The sequence below is a fragment of the Marmota monax genome, unplaced genomic scaffold (assembly GCF_021218885.2).
Source record: "Marmota monax isolate L192 unplaced genomic scaffold, Marmota_monax_Labrador192_F-V1.1 WCK01_AAM20220418_F8-fsc00066, whole genome shotgun sequence".
NCBI classification, from domain to species: Eukaryota; Metazoa; Chordata; class Mammalia; order Rodentia; family Sciuridae; genus Marmota; species Marmota monax.
In genome coordinates this window covers 4,158,836-4,174,448 of record NW_026692805.1, presented here as the reverse complement: position 1 = coordinate 4,174,448, position 15,613 = coordinate 4,158,836, and the positions used below count along the sequence as shown (strand labels likewise).

General features: G+C 35.8%; 1 protein-coding gene across 19 annotated transcripts in view; it reads left to right on the top strand.

Moving 5' to 3' along the window:
- Znf438 (zinc finger protein 438) overlaps nucleotides 1–15,613 on the top strand; it is a 183,531-nt gene that overhangs the window by 68,669 nt on the left and 99,249 nt on the right. For all 19 annotated transcript variants that reach the window (XM_046448337.2, XM_046448336.2, XM_058580569.1 and 16 more), the window contains one exon: nucleotides 14,172–14,247. The gene's annotated coding sequence lies outside the window, so the exon portion shown is untranslated. The remainder of the gene's footprint in view (nucleotides 1–14,171; nucleotides 14,248–15,613) is intronic.

Sequence of the window (15,613 nt, the reverse complement as noted above, 5' to 3'; positions counted from 1 at the left end):
AAAAGAGGGAGAACTTCCAAATTCATTCTATGAGGCCAACATCACCCTGATTCCTAAACCAGACAAAGACACTTCAAAGAAAGAAAAGTACAGACCAATATCTCTAATGAACCTAGATGCAAAAATCCTCAATAAAATTCTGGCGAATCGGATACGAAAACATATCAAAAAAATTGTGCACCATGATCAAGTAGGATTCATCCCTGGGATGCAAGGATGGTTCAATATACGGAAATCAATAAATGTTATTCACCACATTAATAGACTTAAAAATAAGAACCATATGATCATCTCGATAGATGCGGAAAAAGCATTTGACAAAGTACAGCATCCCTTTATGTTCAAAACTCTAGAAAAACTAAGGATAACAGGAACATACCTCAATATTGTAAAAGCAATTGATGCTAAGCCTCAGGCTAGCATCATTCTGAATGGAGAAAAATTGAAGGCATTCCCTCTAAAATGTGGAACAAGACAGGGATGCCCTCTCTCTCCACTTCTGTTCAACATAGTTATCGAAGCACTGGCCAGAGCAATTAGACAGACGAAAGAAATTAAAGGCATCAAAATAGGAAAAGAAGAACTTAATTATCACTATTTGCAGATGACATGATTCTATACCTAGCAGACCCAAAAGGGTCTACAAAGAAACTATTAGAGCTAATAAATGAATTCAGCAAAGTGGCAGGATATAAAATCAACACGCATAAATCAAAGGCATTCCTGTATATCAGCGACAAATCCTCTGAAATGGAAATGAGGACAACCACTCCATTCACAATATCTTCAAAAAAAATAAAATACTTGGGAATCAACCTAACAAAAGAGGTGAAAGACTTATACAATGAAAACTACAGAACCCTAAAGAGAGAAATAGAAGAAGATCTTAGAAGATGGAAAAATATACCCTGTTCATGGATAGGCAGAACTAACATCATCAAAATGGCGATATTACCAAAAGTTCTCTATAGGTTTAATGCAATGCCAATCAAAATCCCAATGGCATTTCTTGTAGAAATAGAGAAAGCAATCATGAAATTCATATGGAAAAATAAAAGACCCAGAATAGCAAAAACAATGCTAAGCAGGAAGTGTGAATCAGGCGGTATAGCGATACCAGACTTCAAACTATACTACAGAGCAATAGTAACAAAAACAGCATGGTACTGGTACCAAAACAGGTGGGTGGACCAATGGTACAGAATAGAGGACACAGAAACCAATCCAAAAAACTACAACTACCTTATATTTGATAAAGGGGCTAAAAGCATGCAATGGAGGAAGGACAGCATCTTCAACAAATGGTGCTGGGAAAACTGGAAATCCATATGCAACAAAATGAAACTGAATCCCTTTCTCTTGCCATGCATAAAAGTTAATTCAAAATGGATCAAGGAGCTTGATATCAAATCAGAGACATGCCGTCTGATAGAAGAAAAAGTTGGCTACGATCTACATACTGTTGGGTCGGGCTCCAAATTCCTCAATAGGACACCCATAGCACAAAAGTTAATAACTAGAATCAACAAATGGGACTTACTCAAACTAAAAAGTTTTTTCTCAGCAAAAGATACAATAAGAGAGGTAAATAGAGAGCCTACATCCTGGGAACAAATCTTTACTCCTCACACTTCAGATAGAGCCCTAATATCCAGAGTATACAAAGAACTCAAAAAATTAGACAATAAGAGAACAAACAACCCAATCAACAAATGGGCCAAGGACCTGAACAGACACTTCTCAGAGGAGGACATACAATCAATCAACAAGTACATGAAAAAATGCTCACCATCTCTAGCAGTCAGAGAAATGCAAATCAAAACCACCCTAAGATACCATCTCACTCCAGTTAGATTGGCAGCCATTATGAAGTCAAACAACAACAAGTGCTGGCGAGGATGTGGGGAAAAGGGTACACTTGTACATTGCTGGTGGGACTGCAAATTGGTGCAGCCAATTTGGAAAGCAGTATGGAGATTTCTTGGAAAGCTGGGAATGGAGCCACCATTTGACCCAGCTATTCCCCTTCTAGGTCTATTCCCTAAAGGCCTAAAAAGAGCATGCTACAGGGACACTGCTACATCGATGTTCATAGCAGCACAATTCACAATAGCTAGACTGTGGAACCAACCTAGATGCCCTTCAATGGATGAATGGATAAAAAAAATGTGGCATTTATACACAATGGAGTATTACTCTGCATTAAAAAATGACAAAATCATAGAATTTACAGGGAAATGGATGGCATTAGAGCAGATTATGCTAAGTGAAGCTAGCCAATCCCTAAAAAACAAATGCCAAATGTCTTCTTTGATATAAGGAGAGTAACTAAGAACAGAGTAGGGTCGAAGAGCATGAGAAGAAGATTAACATTAAACAGGGATGAGAGGTGGGAGGGAAAGGGAGAGAGAAGGGAAAATGCATGGAAATGGAAGGAGACCCTCAGAATTATACAAAAGTACATACAAGAGGAAGTGAGGGGAAGGGGAAAAATAATATAAGGGGGACAAACGAATGTCAGTAGAGGGGGCAGAGAGAGAAGAGGGGAGGGGAGGGGAGGGGAGGGGAGGGGGGATAGTAGAGGATAGGAAAGGCAGCAGAATACAACAGACATTAGTATGGCAATATGTAAATCAATGGATGTGTAACTGATGTGATTATGCAATCTGTATATGGGGTAAAAATGGGAGCTCATAACCCACTTGAATGAAATTGTAAAATATGATATATCAAGAACTATGTAATGTTTTGAACAGCCAACAATAAAAAATTAAAAAAAAAAAAAAAAAACTGGCTCTCTACCTCACAAGTGGAATCCAGGGGAGACTCCTGGGGTGCAGTATCTCAGTGTGAACTGGCAGTTGCAAGGCCCTGTAAGGGCGCTGATTTAAAATCTTCACACCAATCACCATTCAACAAAGCACCTGGGGCTTTCAGGAGCTGCGCCTAGGGGAACTTGACAGCAACCTTACCCTGACAGTGGGGCAGACAACACTCTCCAACCTGTGCTACCTCACACTGTGGAGAAGGGAAACTCGGAATTTTTGAACTCTAACTGGCAGCTTGATGAGCTACACAAAAGGAGGAAGGTCTTGGCAAGGGCCACTACTCTTCTGTGAGCTAAACACCTCAAAACAAACAAACAAATAAACAAAAAACCCCAGAAAGAGTTACTTTTCATGACTGCCTTTTGCGGGCTAGGGTTTTTGTATTGTTTTTCACCTGTCTAATTCTATTGGTTCTCTTTCTTTTCTTTTGGTAACAGAAAAATTCTATTTTTTTTCTCTCTCAGTCTTCCTTTAAATTTTTACTTCTGCTTTCTCTCAAACCCTTCTCAATATCAAGGATCAAGTAGACAACAACACAATAATATTGGGTAACACACCTCCCTAATCACTGGATAGATTTTCCAATCAAAAAATAATGAAGCTACAGAACTAAAAAATAAATTAACAATCCAGATTTATCAGACATAAATATAATATTTCATCCATGAATGACCACATACAGTTTCTGCACATTAGCACATAGATCATTTTCTTAAACAGATCATATCTAAAGCCACAAAGCAACTCTTAACAAATAAAAAAAATATATAGATAATACCCCTTGCATTCTATCAGGTAATAACGGAATGAAATTAGAAGTCAATGATAAGATAAAAAAAAAATAGAAGCTACTCTAACACCTGGAGAATAAATGATACACTATTAAATGATGAATGCAAAGCAGAAGAAATCAAGGGTAAAATTTAAAAAAAAAACACTTAAGAGATAAATGAGAATAGTGATACAACATATCAAAATCTCTGGGAAACTATGAGGGCAGTTCTAAGAGGAAAGTTCATAAGCATTAAACCCATTCATTTAAAAGAATAGAAAGATACCAACTAAATAATCTAACATTAAATTTCATGGCCCTAGAAAAAGAAGAACAAATCAACACCAAAAGCACAATGTAGGAATAATTAAAATCAGAGCCAAAAATCAATGAAACAAAAAGTTGATTCTTTGAAAAAATAAATAAAATTGATAAACCCTTAGCTAAGCTAACCAAAAGAAAGAGAGAAAAAACTCAAATTATTATTAAAATTGCGATGAAAAAGGAAATATCACCACAGACACTACTGAAATACACAGGATAATCAAACTATTTTGAAAACTTCAACTCCAATAAATTAGAAAATCTTGAAGACGCTGACAAATTTCTAGAGACATATGACCTACCCAAACTGAATCAGGAGGACACAGAAAAATTAAACATTGATTTCAAGTAATGAAATTGAAGACCCTATCAAAAGCCTACCAACAAAGAAAAGCCCAGGTCCTGATGGATTCTCAGCCATGTTCTAGCAGACTTTTAAAGAAGAACTAACACCAATCCTTCTCAAATTATTCCATGAAATAGAAAAGGAAGAAACCCTCTCATAGTCATTCTATGAAGCTAGTACTACCCTGTACCAAAACCAGAAAAAGACTCATCAAGGAAAAAAAACTTGAGACCAATATTTCTGATGAATATAGATGCAAAAATTCTACATAAAATACAAGCACGTCACATACAAAAACTGCATTAAAAACACAGTGCACCATGATCACATGGGTTTCATTTAAGCAATGTAAAGTGAGTTCAACATACAGTAATGAATAAATATAATTCACCACATAAATAGACTTAAAAACAAGAATCACATGATTATCTCAATAGATGCTGAAAAAGCATATGACAAAATATAGCATCCATTCATGTTTAAAACAATGGAAAAACTAGCATAGTAGGAACATACTTCAACATTGTAAAAGCTATATGACAAACCCAAGACCAACATAATTAGAATGATGTTAAATACTGGAACAAGACGGGGTACCCTCTTTCACCACTTCCATTCAGCACTTTCCTTGAAACACTAGCCAGAGAAATTAGGCAACAGAAAGAAATGAAAGGGATATAAATAAGAAAAGAAGAGCTCAAACTATTTGTTTGCCATGGACATGATTCTATATTTAGAAGACCAAAATAACTCCACAAGAAAACTTCTAGAACTCATAAATGATTTCAGCAAAGTAGCAGAATACAAAATTAATACCCATAAGTCAATTGTCTTCCCATATACAGATAATGAATCAGCTGAAAGAGAAATTAGGAAAACTATCCATTCACAATAGACAAAAAAAGAAAATAAAATACTTCAGAATAAATCTAACAAAAGAGGTGAAAGATCTCTACAATGAAAACTACAGTACACTAAAGAAAGAAACTGAAGAATATCTTAGAAGATAGAAAGATCTCCCATGTTCTTGGAAAGGCAGAATTAATATTATGAAAATGGCCCCTACTACCAAAAGTGCTATACAAAATTGATGCAATTCCTAATAAAATTCCAATGATTTCTTCATAGAAATAGAAAAGGCAGTGAAATTTATTTGGAAAAAATAAGAGGCCCAGAATAACTAAAGAAATCTGTAATGAGAAAAGTGAAACAGGAAGCATCAGTAGCAGAACTTAAATTATATTACAGAGCTATAGTAACAAAACAGCATGATATTGGCACCAAAATAATCATGAAGATAAATGGAATAGAAGAACAGAGACAAACCCACATAAATAGTTATCACATACTTGACAAAGGAGCCAAAATCATACACTGAAGAGAAGATAGCCTCTTCAACAAATGGTGCTGGGAAAACTGGATATCCATATGTTCGAATGAACTTCACCCTTATCTCTCACCCTGCATGACATTCAACTCAAAGAGGATCAAAGACCTGGGTTATAGAATGAGAAACCTTGCACATACTTGAGAAAATGTAGGCCCAACACTCTAACATGTAGGCTTAGGAACCAACTTTCTCAACAAGACTCCTAAAGTGCAAGAAGTAAAATTACAAAATCAATAAAAGGGATGTTATTAAGCTAAAAACTTCTTCACAGCAAAGAAAACAATGAAGAACGTGAACACAGAGCCTACAGAATGGAAGACAATCTTGTCACCCGCACCTCAGATAAGGCATTAATTTCCAGAACATACAAAAAACTCAAAAAGTCTAACATTAAAAAAAGATAATTCAATCAATAAATGGCCAAAGGAACCAAACAGACACTTCTCAAAAGAAGAAATATGAATAGTCAATAGATACATGAAAAAATGTTCAACATGTCTAGAAAATAGAGAAATGCAAATAAAACTAAACTTGAGATTCCATTTCACTCCAGTCAGAATGGCAACTATCAAGACATAAGTAAAATTAAATGTTGACTACAAATTAATTCAACTATTCTAGAAACCAATATGGAGATTCCTCAAAAAACTAGGAAGGGGGCTAGGGTTGTAGCTCAGTGGTAGAGTGCTTGCCTTGCATGTGTGAGGCCCTGGGTTCAATTACCAGCACCACAAAAAAATAGTTAAATAAAAATAAAGATATTGTGTCCATCTACAACTAAACAAACAACCATACCAACCAACCTAGGAATGGAACCACCATTTGACCCAGTTATCCTATATGACACAGCCACATTATTGTTTATATCAGCTCAATTCACAATAGCTAAGCTTAGCTAAGCTATCGAACCAACCTAGATGCCTATCAACAGATGAATGGATAAAGAATTTATGGAAATAAATTTATACACAACGGAATATTACTCAGTCATAAAGAAGACTTTATAACATCCTTTTTTTTAGCTTTTTGAAAAGATTAGATCACTGCAGCATTTTAAAGCTCTGTTTTTCTAAGTACTATATTAACTATGACCCAAAGGTTTGCTACTGACTCAGTACAAAATGTTGCTAATTTGTGTTACAAGTAGTTACTCATGAATTGTTTAAAAGTGTGTTGCTTATTCTGAAGCAAATTAGCGATTTTCCAGTTGTCTGTTACTCATTTTGAGTTTAATTCCACTATGGAACATCTACCATAGGATTTCAATCCTTTGAAATTTATTAAGTCTTGCTTTTTGGCCCAGCATACATTTGTTTTATTTGGGCAAAAATTCCACATCCACCTGAAAAAATGAGCATTATGCAGTTGTTGGAAGTAATGTTCTATAGAGCAATGGTCCAGGTGGTGCGGACCTATAATCCCAGTGGCTTGGGAGGCTGAGACAGGAGGATTGTGAGTTCAAAGCCAGCCTCAGCAACGACAAGATGCGAAGCAACTCAGTGAGACGCTGTCTCTAAATGAAATACAAAATAGGGCTGAGTTCAATCCCTGGTTACCTACCACCCCTGCCAAAAAAAATACAAGCAATGGTTCAGGTTGGTTAATAGTATTATCAAACTATTGTGCAAACTAATTTTTTAAAAAATTGCTTATTTTAAACATGATGGGGAAAAAGGTTGATGAATTTTGTAAAATTGGTGATGAATTTGTCCATTTCTCCTGTTTGTTGTCAATTTTAGCTTTCTATATTTTGAAGTTATAAGGAACAAAACTATTTAGGATTTTGTTTCCTATAAAACTGACCTTTTTATCATTACAAATCAACTTTTATTTCTAATTATACATCTTGCCTTAAAGCCTTCACTGATATTAATTAAGGTATCAGATTCTTTTAGAGTTTGCACAGTATACCTTTTCTTGTCTTTCTATATCCTGTTTTACACATCTTATGTAAACTATATACAGCTGCTCTTTAAGTTCAGTTTGAGAACATTTTTGTAAATTGGCACTTAGCCTATTTACATGTAATTAATCACTGATATTTACCATTACTAGCTTTCTATTCAACTGTTCTTTTATATTATTTAACCCCCTCTTTTTTAATTAATTAACTTATTATTCCTTTTTTCTCTTGTTACTTTAAAAAACATTTCTGTAATTTTTAAGCTATTATCTGATAGATTTTAAATAAACTTCTTTGACCTATTACAGCTGATTTTGACCACTGCAGGAGCAAGATAAAATTATCAATTTAGCCATTTGTACCTACCTGCCTTTGTTCTGCTGTTTTAATATATTTTGTTTCTGTTATACTCCATATAAAGTCCTTATTATTTTAACTTGAGGGAATAAGTAATTTTACATTTACTTACATATTTATGTTTTCTGATATCTTCATTTCCCCCCTAAGGTTCTACATTCCACACAGGAATTTTTCTTCAGCCTAAATTACTGTACTATGGTCCTCCTTGTGACAGTCTCGTACCTGCTGTCTAAAAATACATTTGCCTTCATTAAAACATATTTTGAGTACAGAGTTTCACATTGGCAGTATTCTTCCTTTATGTATTTAAAAAGTAAGGATCTCATACTAACATTTCAATCAATAGTTATCAATCCTTTGAAAACAATGTTTCCTTTGATTGTTTTTAAGATTTTCTCTTTTTCTACCTGGTTTTCATAAGTTTCATTATGTTGAAAGTTAAGTTGAGACAATATCTCATTGTAGTTTTGAAATGCATTTGCCTGATGGCTAGTGATATTAAGCATTTTTCCTGTATTCGTTGGTCATTTGTATTTCTTCTTTTGAGAAGTGTTTATTCAGATCATTTGCCATTTTTTTTAATCAGACTTTTTGTTGTTCAGTTTTAGAAGTGGTTTTCTTCATCCTAATCTTACTTGGGGCTCATATAATTTCTTGAATATCAGACTGTCATATCTTTCATCAGTTTGGAAAATTTTGGGTTGGGATCATTTCAAATATTACTTTTCCTTCATTCTTTTATCCTAAGACTCAAATGACAACATGTAATTATATATCCTATACTTTCAGATAGAATAGGTTAGGTGAAATGACTCAGTCAATTATGTTTCTTTCAGTATTTTGCTATTTCCATCATTTTTAGATGAGTGCTTTAACTTGCATATGTTTCTTTTTTTTTAATTTTTTATTGTTGGTTGTTCAAAACATTACAAATTTCTTGATATATCATACTTCACACTTTGATTCAAGTGGGTTATGAACTCGCATTTTTACCCCATATACAGATTGCAGAATTACATCAGTTACACATCCATTGATTTACATATTGCCATACTAGTGTCTGTTGTGTTCTGCTGCCTTTCCTATCCTCTACTATCGCCCTCCCCTCGCCTCCCCTCTTCTCTCTCTACCCCCTCTACTGTCATTCATTTGTCCCCCTTGTATTATTTTTCCCTTTCCCCTCACTTCCTCTTGTATGTACTTTTGTATAACCCTGAGGGTCTCCTTCCATTTCCATGCAATTTCCCTTCTCTCTCCCTTTCCCTCCCACCTCTCATCCCTGTTTAATGTTAATCTTCTTCTCATGCTCTTCATCCCTACTCCGAAGTCCATATGAGTGATATGATTTTTCCCAACCTTTCACCTTCAGCCTATGTATGTCTTTTCCTATCAAATGCGTCTCCTGTAGGCAGCATATTGTTGGGTCTTGTTTTGTGATCCATTCTACTAGCCTGTGTCTCTTGATTGGTGAGTTTAAGCCATTAACATTTAGGGTTATTATTGAGATATGGGTTGTTCTTCCAGCCATATTTGTTTATTTATGTTACTAAACATGGTTTGTTTTCCTCTTTGATTATTTTCCCCCCTTTAGTGTCCTACCTCCCACTGTTGGTTTTCATTGTTATTTTCCATTTCCTCTTCCTGTAATGTTTTGCCGAGGATGTTTTGAAGAGATGGTTTTCTAGCTGCAAATTCTTTTAACTTTTGTTTATCGTGGAAGGTTTTAATTTCATCTTCCATCCTGAAGCTTAATTTCGCTGGAAACACAATTCTTGGTTGGAACCCATTTTCTTTCAGTGTTTGAAATATGTTATTCCAGGATCTTCTAGCTTTCAGAGTCTGTGTTGAAAGATCAGCTGTTATCCTGATTGGCTTACCCCTAAATGTGATCTGCTTCCTTTCTCTTGTAGCTTTTAAAATTCTCTCCTTATTCTGTATGTTGGGCATCTTCATTATAATGTGTCTAGGTGTGGGTCTCTTATGATTTTGCACATTCGGCGTCCTGTAGGCTTCTAGGATTTGGGGTTCTGTCTCATTCTTCAAGTCTGGGAAGTTTTCTTGTATTATTTCATTGAATAGATTGCTCATTCCTTTGGTTTGAAACTCTGTCCCTTCCTGTATCCCAATGACTCTTAAATTTGGTCTCTTGATGTTATCCCATATTTCTTGGATGTTCTGCTCATGGTTTCTTAACAGTCTTGCTGAGCTGTCTATGTTCTTTTCAAGTTGAAATACTTTATCTTCATTGTCTGATGTTCTGTCTTCTAAGTGTTCTACTCTGCTGGTAGTATTCTCAATTGAGTTTTTAAGTTGGCTTATTGCTTCCTGCATTTCTAGGATTTCTGTTTGTTTGTTTTTTATAACCTCTATTTCCCTGTATAGTTGATCTTTTGCTTCTTGGATTTGTTTATGTAATTCATTGTTGAAGTGTTCTTTCATTGTCTGATTTTGCTGTCTGATGTCTTCCTTGATACTCCAGATCATCTGAAGCATGTATATCCTGAATTCTTTATCTGACATTCCATCTGCTGCAGCTATTACCTCTTCTAACATTGAGTTGACCTGCAATGCTTGTGGTCCTTTCTTTCCTTGTCTCTTCATACTGTTCGCGTTCCTTTCTACTTGGTGAAACTGTTGTGCTATTGAATTTTACCCCTATATATTTATATTGGTCTTGTATGGTTGCAAAGTCTCCCTCGCAGGCGCGGGCGGCGGCTCTGCCCCTCCTCCAATTGGGGCAATGTGCCTACCAGGCCGCAGGGCCTGCTCTGCCGGTCGGTAGCAGGTCCACCGACCTTGCAGGCGCGGGCGGCGGAGAGCCAGTTTTTTGCCCCCTCTGCCACCTGTATTCTCCTGCATCAAACACCCTCTATGCCTGAATTTCTCTAGTTTCCTCGGCACACTCTGAGCTTTGTGGTGGGCATTTGCCAGGTATGGTTTTGGGACCTAGCTTAAGCACACAGGTCCAGACTCCCATTACCGCCCGCCACTGTAGCATGGTAGGAACATGCCACGGCCATCATGTGTGGCATGTTTTCCACCCTCTGGATCAGTTCGACAGTGTCCTTAATCTCTGATTTCTCTGTACCAAGACACACCATAGTGCCATGGTGCCATCTTAGATGCAGGTTTTCTTAGTCCCCCTGCTCCCTTTGTCCACGGTGGATCAGGTCTAGCAGCTGCCAGCACTGGTGTTGGCTTTTCTTCTTTTATTTTATTAGACCTAAACATCTGAGTCCCCAAGCTGTTCTGAGAGTACAGAATTAAATCCCAGTAAAGACCCTCTTTCACTTACCTCACTGAGAAGTTACTCATCTGCTTTCTTGGTCTCATGCCATAGAGCAGCTTGGTCAGCACACTTTGCTACTCCACCATTTTCCTGTTCTCCACAAAATTCTAGATTTTAAAGGAGGGTTGATGTGCTCCTTTGTTCCCAGAAGCCACTTAGGAATCTGTGTACCTTCTTTATTTATCAGTTCCTTGTTTATAAATCTTCCATTACTGCCTCCTCTTCCTAATTCCTTTTATTGGTTGACTTTGAGGACACAGCTCCAACTTCCTCAGTGATGTCAGTATTATGATCATCTACACTCCACACCATGTGATTAAAATATTTCTCCAAATTCATGAATTTGAGTTTCTAATGCTAAAAACTTTTTTGTTGTTATTGTTGGTACCAGGGATTGAGCCATATCCCCAGCTCTTCTTGTTTTTATTTGGGGACAGAATTTTGCTAAGTTGCTTCAGGGCTCACTAAGTTGCCAAGGCTTGGGTCAAACTTGCAGTCTTCTTGCCTCATCCTCCTGAGTTGCTGAGATTCCAGGCATACGCCACCAGCAGAACTGATTTTTTAACTTCATTATCAACCAAAGTCATTCTAAAATTTTAAATACCGAAAACCCTTCTTTTCCTTTCTCCTTTTCTCTGACAACTAAACTGTTCTTCTCTCAAATTCAAATATTCCTTCATTCTTCTAATGTTCCTTAATCTGTCTTCCCTTTCATTCCCTCTTTCTGCCTTCCTCTCTCTCCCTCCGTAGATGGCTTTGCCATTGGATCTGAAATTCTTCAGCTTTATTCCCTAGTACACAAAATTTTTATCTATCTTCCTTCCTTTGCTTTCATTCTAATCACAAAGAATTTTCGCCTCTTTAACATGAACTAGTAGAGTTCTCGTCTTTTCCTTGATTTTGCCCCATATATCACTCTTCCTTTCCATTTTTTCCATTTACTAGCATTAAAAATGAGTAAAAAACCCAATAATAACAACAAAAACTTAAGTTCACTTTCTTCAGCTTCATTTTCAGACTATACTGGACTTCTTAGAAGGGCAAACTTATGATTAAGTTATAATTCCACCTCTCTCTTCCCCACTTTTAAATATCCCAACTAATAGAATTTTCTATTCTCCTTTACTGCCTTTTAGAAGAATCTTTCTCAGTTCACCATATGTGGTAAGTTCTTCTTGGTCTTTCTTCCCTAAAGAGGCAGGACAGTGCATTCCTTTCTTTTGTTCTTCTGTGACTTCACTGGTTGCTATCAATCTTTTGTGGCAGGCCCCTCCTCAAATAAATAGACCATTTAGGAGATGACCAAGCTATTGCATTGAGTGAATGCAGTCAGAGATACCATACAGTTGATTATGGAGTGGTACCTCAAAGAGAGAAAACGAGTGTAGTATTTTTCTTTATTACAGATGGTCTCTGAAATTCTAGGATAGGATATCAGAAATGAAATGAGTTGTTGGATTGGTTGATTTCCTAAGACTGTGATTGATACAAACAACGAATAAAAGAAAGATCCATTACAGCTGAAGACAGTATAACTGTAGGTTGTTGATTGTTCCAGTTCTCAGTTTTGCATAATTGATTGGATGGTTATTCTGGTTCTCACTTTGAAGCACTTCTTCAGTGACTTTTCAACACTTAATTCCATTGCAACAGTTGTCCTTTTTTTTTTTTTAAATTTAAATTTATATTTTGGTTGTAGGTGGACATGTACCTTTATTTTATTTATTTATTTGTTTGTTTGTTTATTTATTTATTTATATGTGGTGCTGAGAATTGAACCCAGTGCCTCGCACAGGCTGGGCAAGCAATCTACCACTAAGCCACAACCCCAGCCCCAAAATATTAAATGTGAGGCGGTTGAGATTAAGTTTTTCACGAGTCTATTTCTTTCTTTCTTTTCTTTTTTTTTTGGGAGGGGGGAGGTAGTACTGAGGATTGAACCCAGGGCCTTGTGCATGCTAGGCAAGCACTCTACCAACTGAGGTATATCCCCAGCCCCCCCCCTCGCCCCCTTTTTAATTATATTTTGTTTTTATCTTGACCATTGCAGTAGCAAAAGATCTCATTGCCTATAGTAAAATAAATGTCTGTGTGTACCTCATATGCAGTATGTAGTTTGACTTGTATTTAGGCCTTGGATACACTGCCTATTGAGTCTTCTCACAGTAACTCATACTCTAAAACAAAAGCCATATGTTTAAAATACAAATTTGAATGTATTTTCTACTGAATGTGCTTTTTTTTGTGCAGTACTGGGGATTATTCCCAGGGCCTTGTGCAAGCTGGAGAAGCACTCTCTCGTAGAGCTCCATCTCCAGCCCTCTACTGAAGCCACATGTGCTGAATCTAGTATTTAACCTTCTACAATATGACTTGGCTTCAACTCAAAATTCTAGTCCTTATCTGTTTCTTAACAGTCTCTCTGTTGATATTCAGTCCAGAATGCAGAGCCTTCCTACATTTTTCCTGTAGTAATAAACTCTCTCCAAAGTTCCATAGTGCCTTGTATCATTTGCAGCACTAAGTCTGTCTTGATTTGGAGTTACTCATATTAGTCTTCTCTAGAGGTTTATGAGTTGCTTGAGAATAGGAGCTGTCTCTCCCTTACTTTAGTATCTTTTTGCTGACTGTAATACTGAGGAGGGCTCAAATGTTGACTAAATTTTAAATAATTCAGTTTAAATCAGGCTTAAATATCTAATAATATATTTCACCAGTTTTTAGGAGATTGACATAAAATATGTGAAGGAGAATATTGTATCTTCTATTTTAGAAGTCTCTGAGCACAGCTCAAGATTTTTATTATAGATTTTTAAATTATGCATAGTATAAGTAATATCAGTTTTAAGGTACCTCATATAATTCTTTTATGGTCTTTCAGGTGTAATCATCTAATTGGTTTCTATAAGCAACAAATCAATCCTTTTAATTTCATTACTTCCATTTCATTTGTTTTCAGATAAAGATGAATGCTGTGTGTCATGTAACACTGAAGTTTTGAAGTTGGAAGACATTTGCTAAATCAAATCACTCAAGTAAGTTGACTCACACCTATCTTAGCAATAGCTCAAGATTTAAAAACAAGGGGCTGGGTTGTAGCTCAGCAGTAGAACGCTTGCCCAGCATGTGTAATATACTGGGTTCTATCCTCAGCACCACATAAAAATAAATAAACAAAGATGTTGTGTCCTTCTGCAACTAAAAAAATTGTTTTAAAAAGAGAAAAGATTTAAAAACAAACAAGTCCACCACCTTTGACGCTTCCTTAATAATAAAATTTTATGGAATATCTTATAGTGATCTTGTATATTGAATAAGAAGTCTTTGACAATAGTGGAATAACAATTTCATATTACATTTTATATGTTTTTAAAAATATAATGTTTAGGGGCTGGGGTTGTGGCTCAGTGGTAGAGCACTTGCCTACCACTTGTGAGGCCCTGGGTTTGATCCTCAGCACCACATAAAAATAAATAAATAAAATAAAATAAAGATATTGTGTCCAATTACAACTAAAAAATAAATATATAAAAAAACAAAATAACATTTAAAAAATATATATAATGTTTAAACACATTGTATTATTTTTAAAGGGAGACTACCACCTCAATTATCCATGTATTTGTAGCAAGTTCTAGTCATAAAGTCTTAACCAAACAGCTAAACAGTGCTTTTAAAATGGTTTTTCTTTTGAAGCTAATATTTTGGTTTTTATTTTTTAAGTTTTCATACAGTTTTTCTTAATGATTTCTACATTATTATAAAAGGAAGTAATTTATTAACCAGCTAGCACATGAACCTTAAATGTTTATTTGGTCAAAAACCTCGCTTGAAAGATTATCTTAACCAACCTCAACTTTTAAAATCATCTCTTCATGATCTTTCTGTATTCATTCTCTTTCTCCATCTTGTATTCTGCATAAATCTGCATATAGAATCACTTTAATAATTCAGTTCCTTTGCCTGGCATTCAAAACTCCCTACCATGCTCCTAAAACATCCCCCAGTTGAGCCAACTGGAGTCTCCTATTCTCTAAACTCACATATCCTTCTTTGTCCTTAAATTGTACTATTTTTCCTACCGGAAAAATGATTTTCTGCTTTTGCTATTTCCTTTGCGTCTTAAAATCTTCTACAAATCTCTCCATGAAGTCTTCCTAGGTACTCCAGTTAGAAATACTAACTCTTTCCATCTCTCTGCTGACTGCGTCTAATGTTTTGTTTTTTATCACTATTAACAGCAGCTTTATTTGTGTCTCTTATAGCTCCCATCCTAGGTTGTAAGGCTGTATAAAGTAAAAGATCATGTCTGATGAATTTTGTCTCCCACAGTACTCAGGATAGCCTTTAATAGTGTTCAGTAAATATTTGCTTAAAAAATTAAGAATGTGCTTGGCTTTC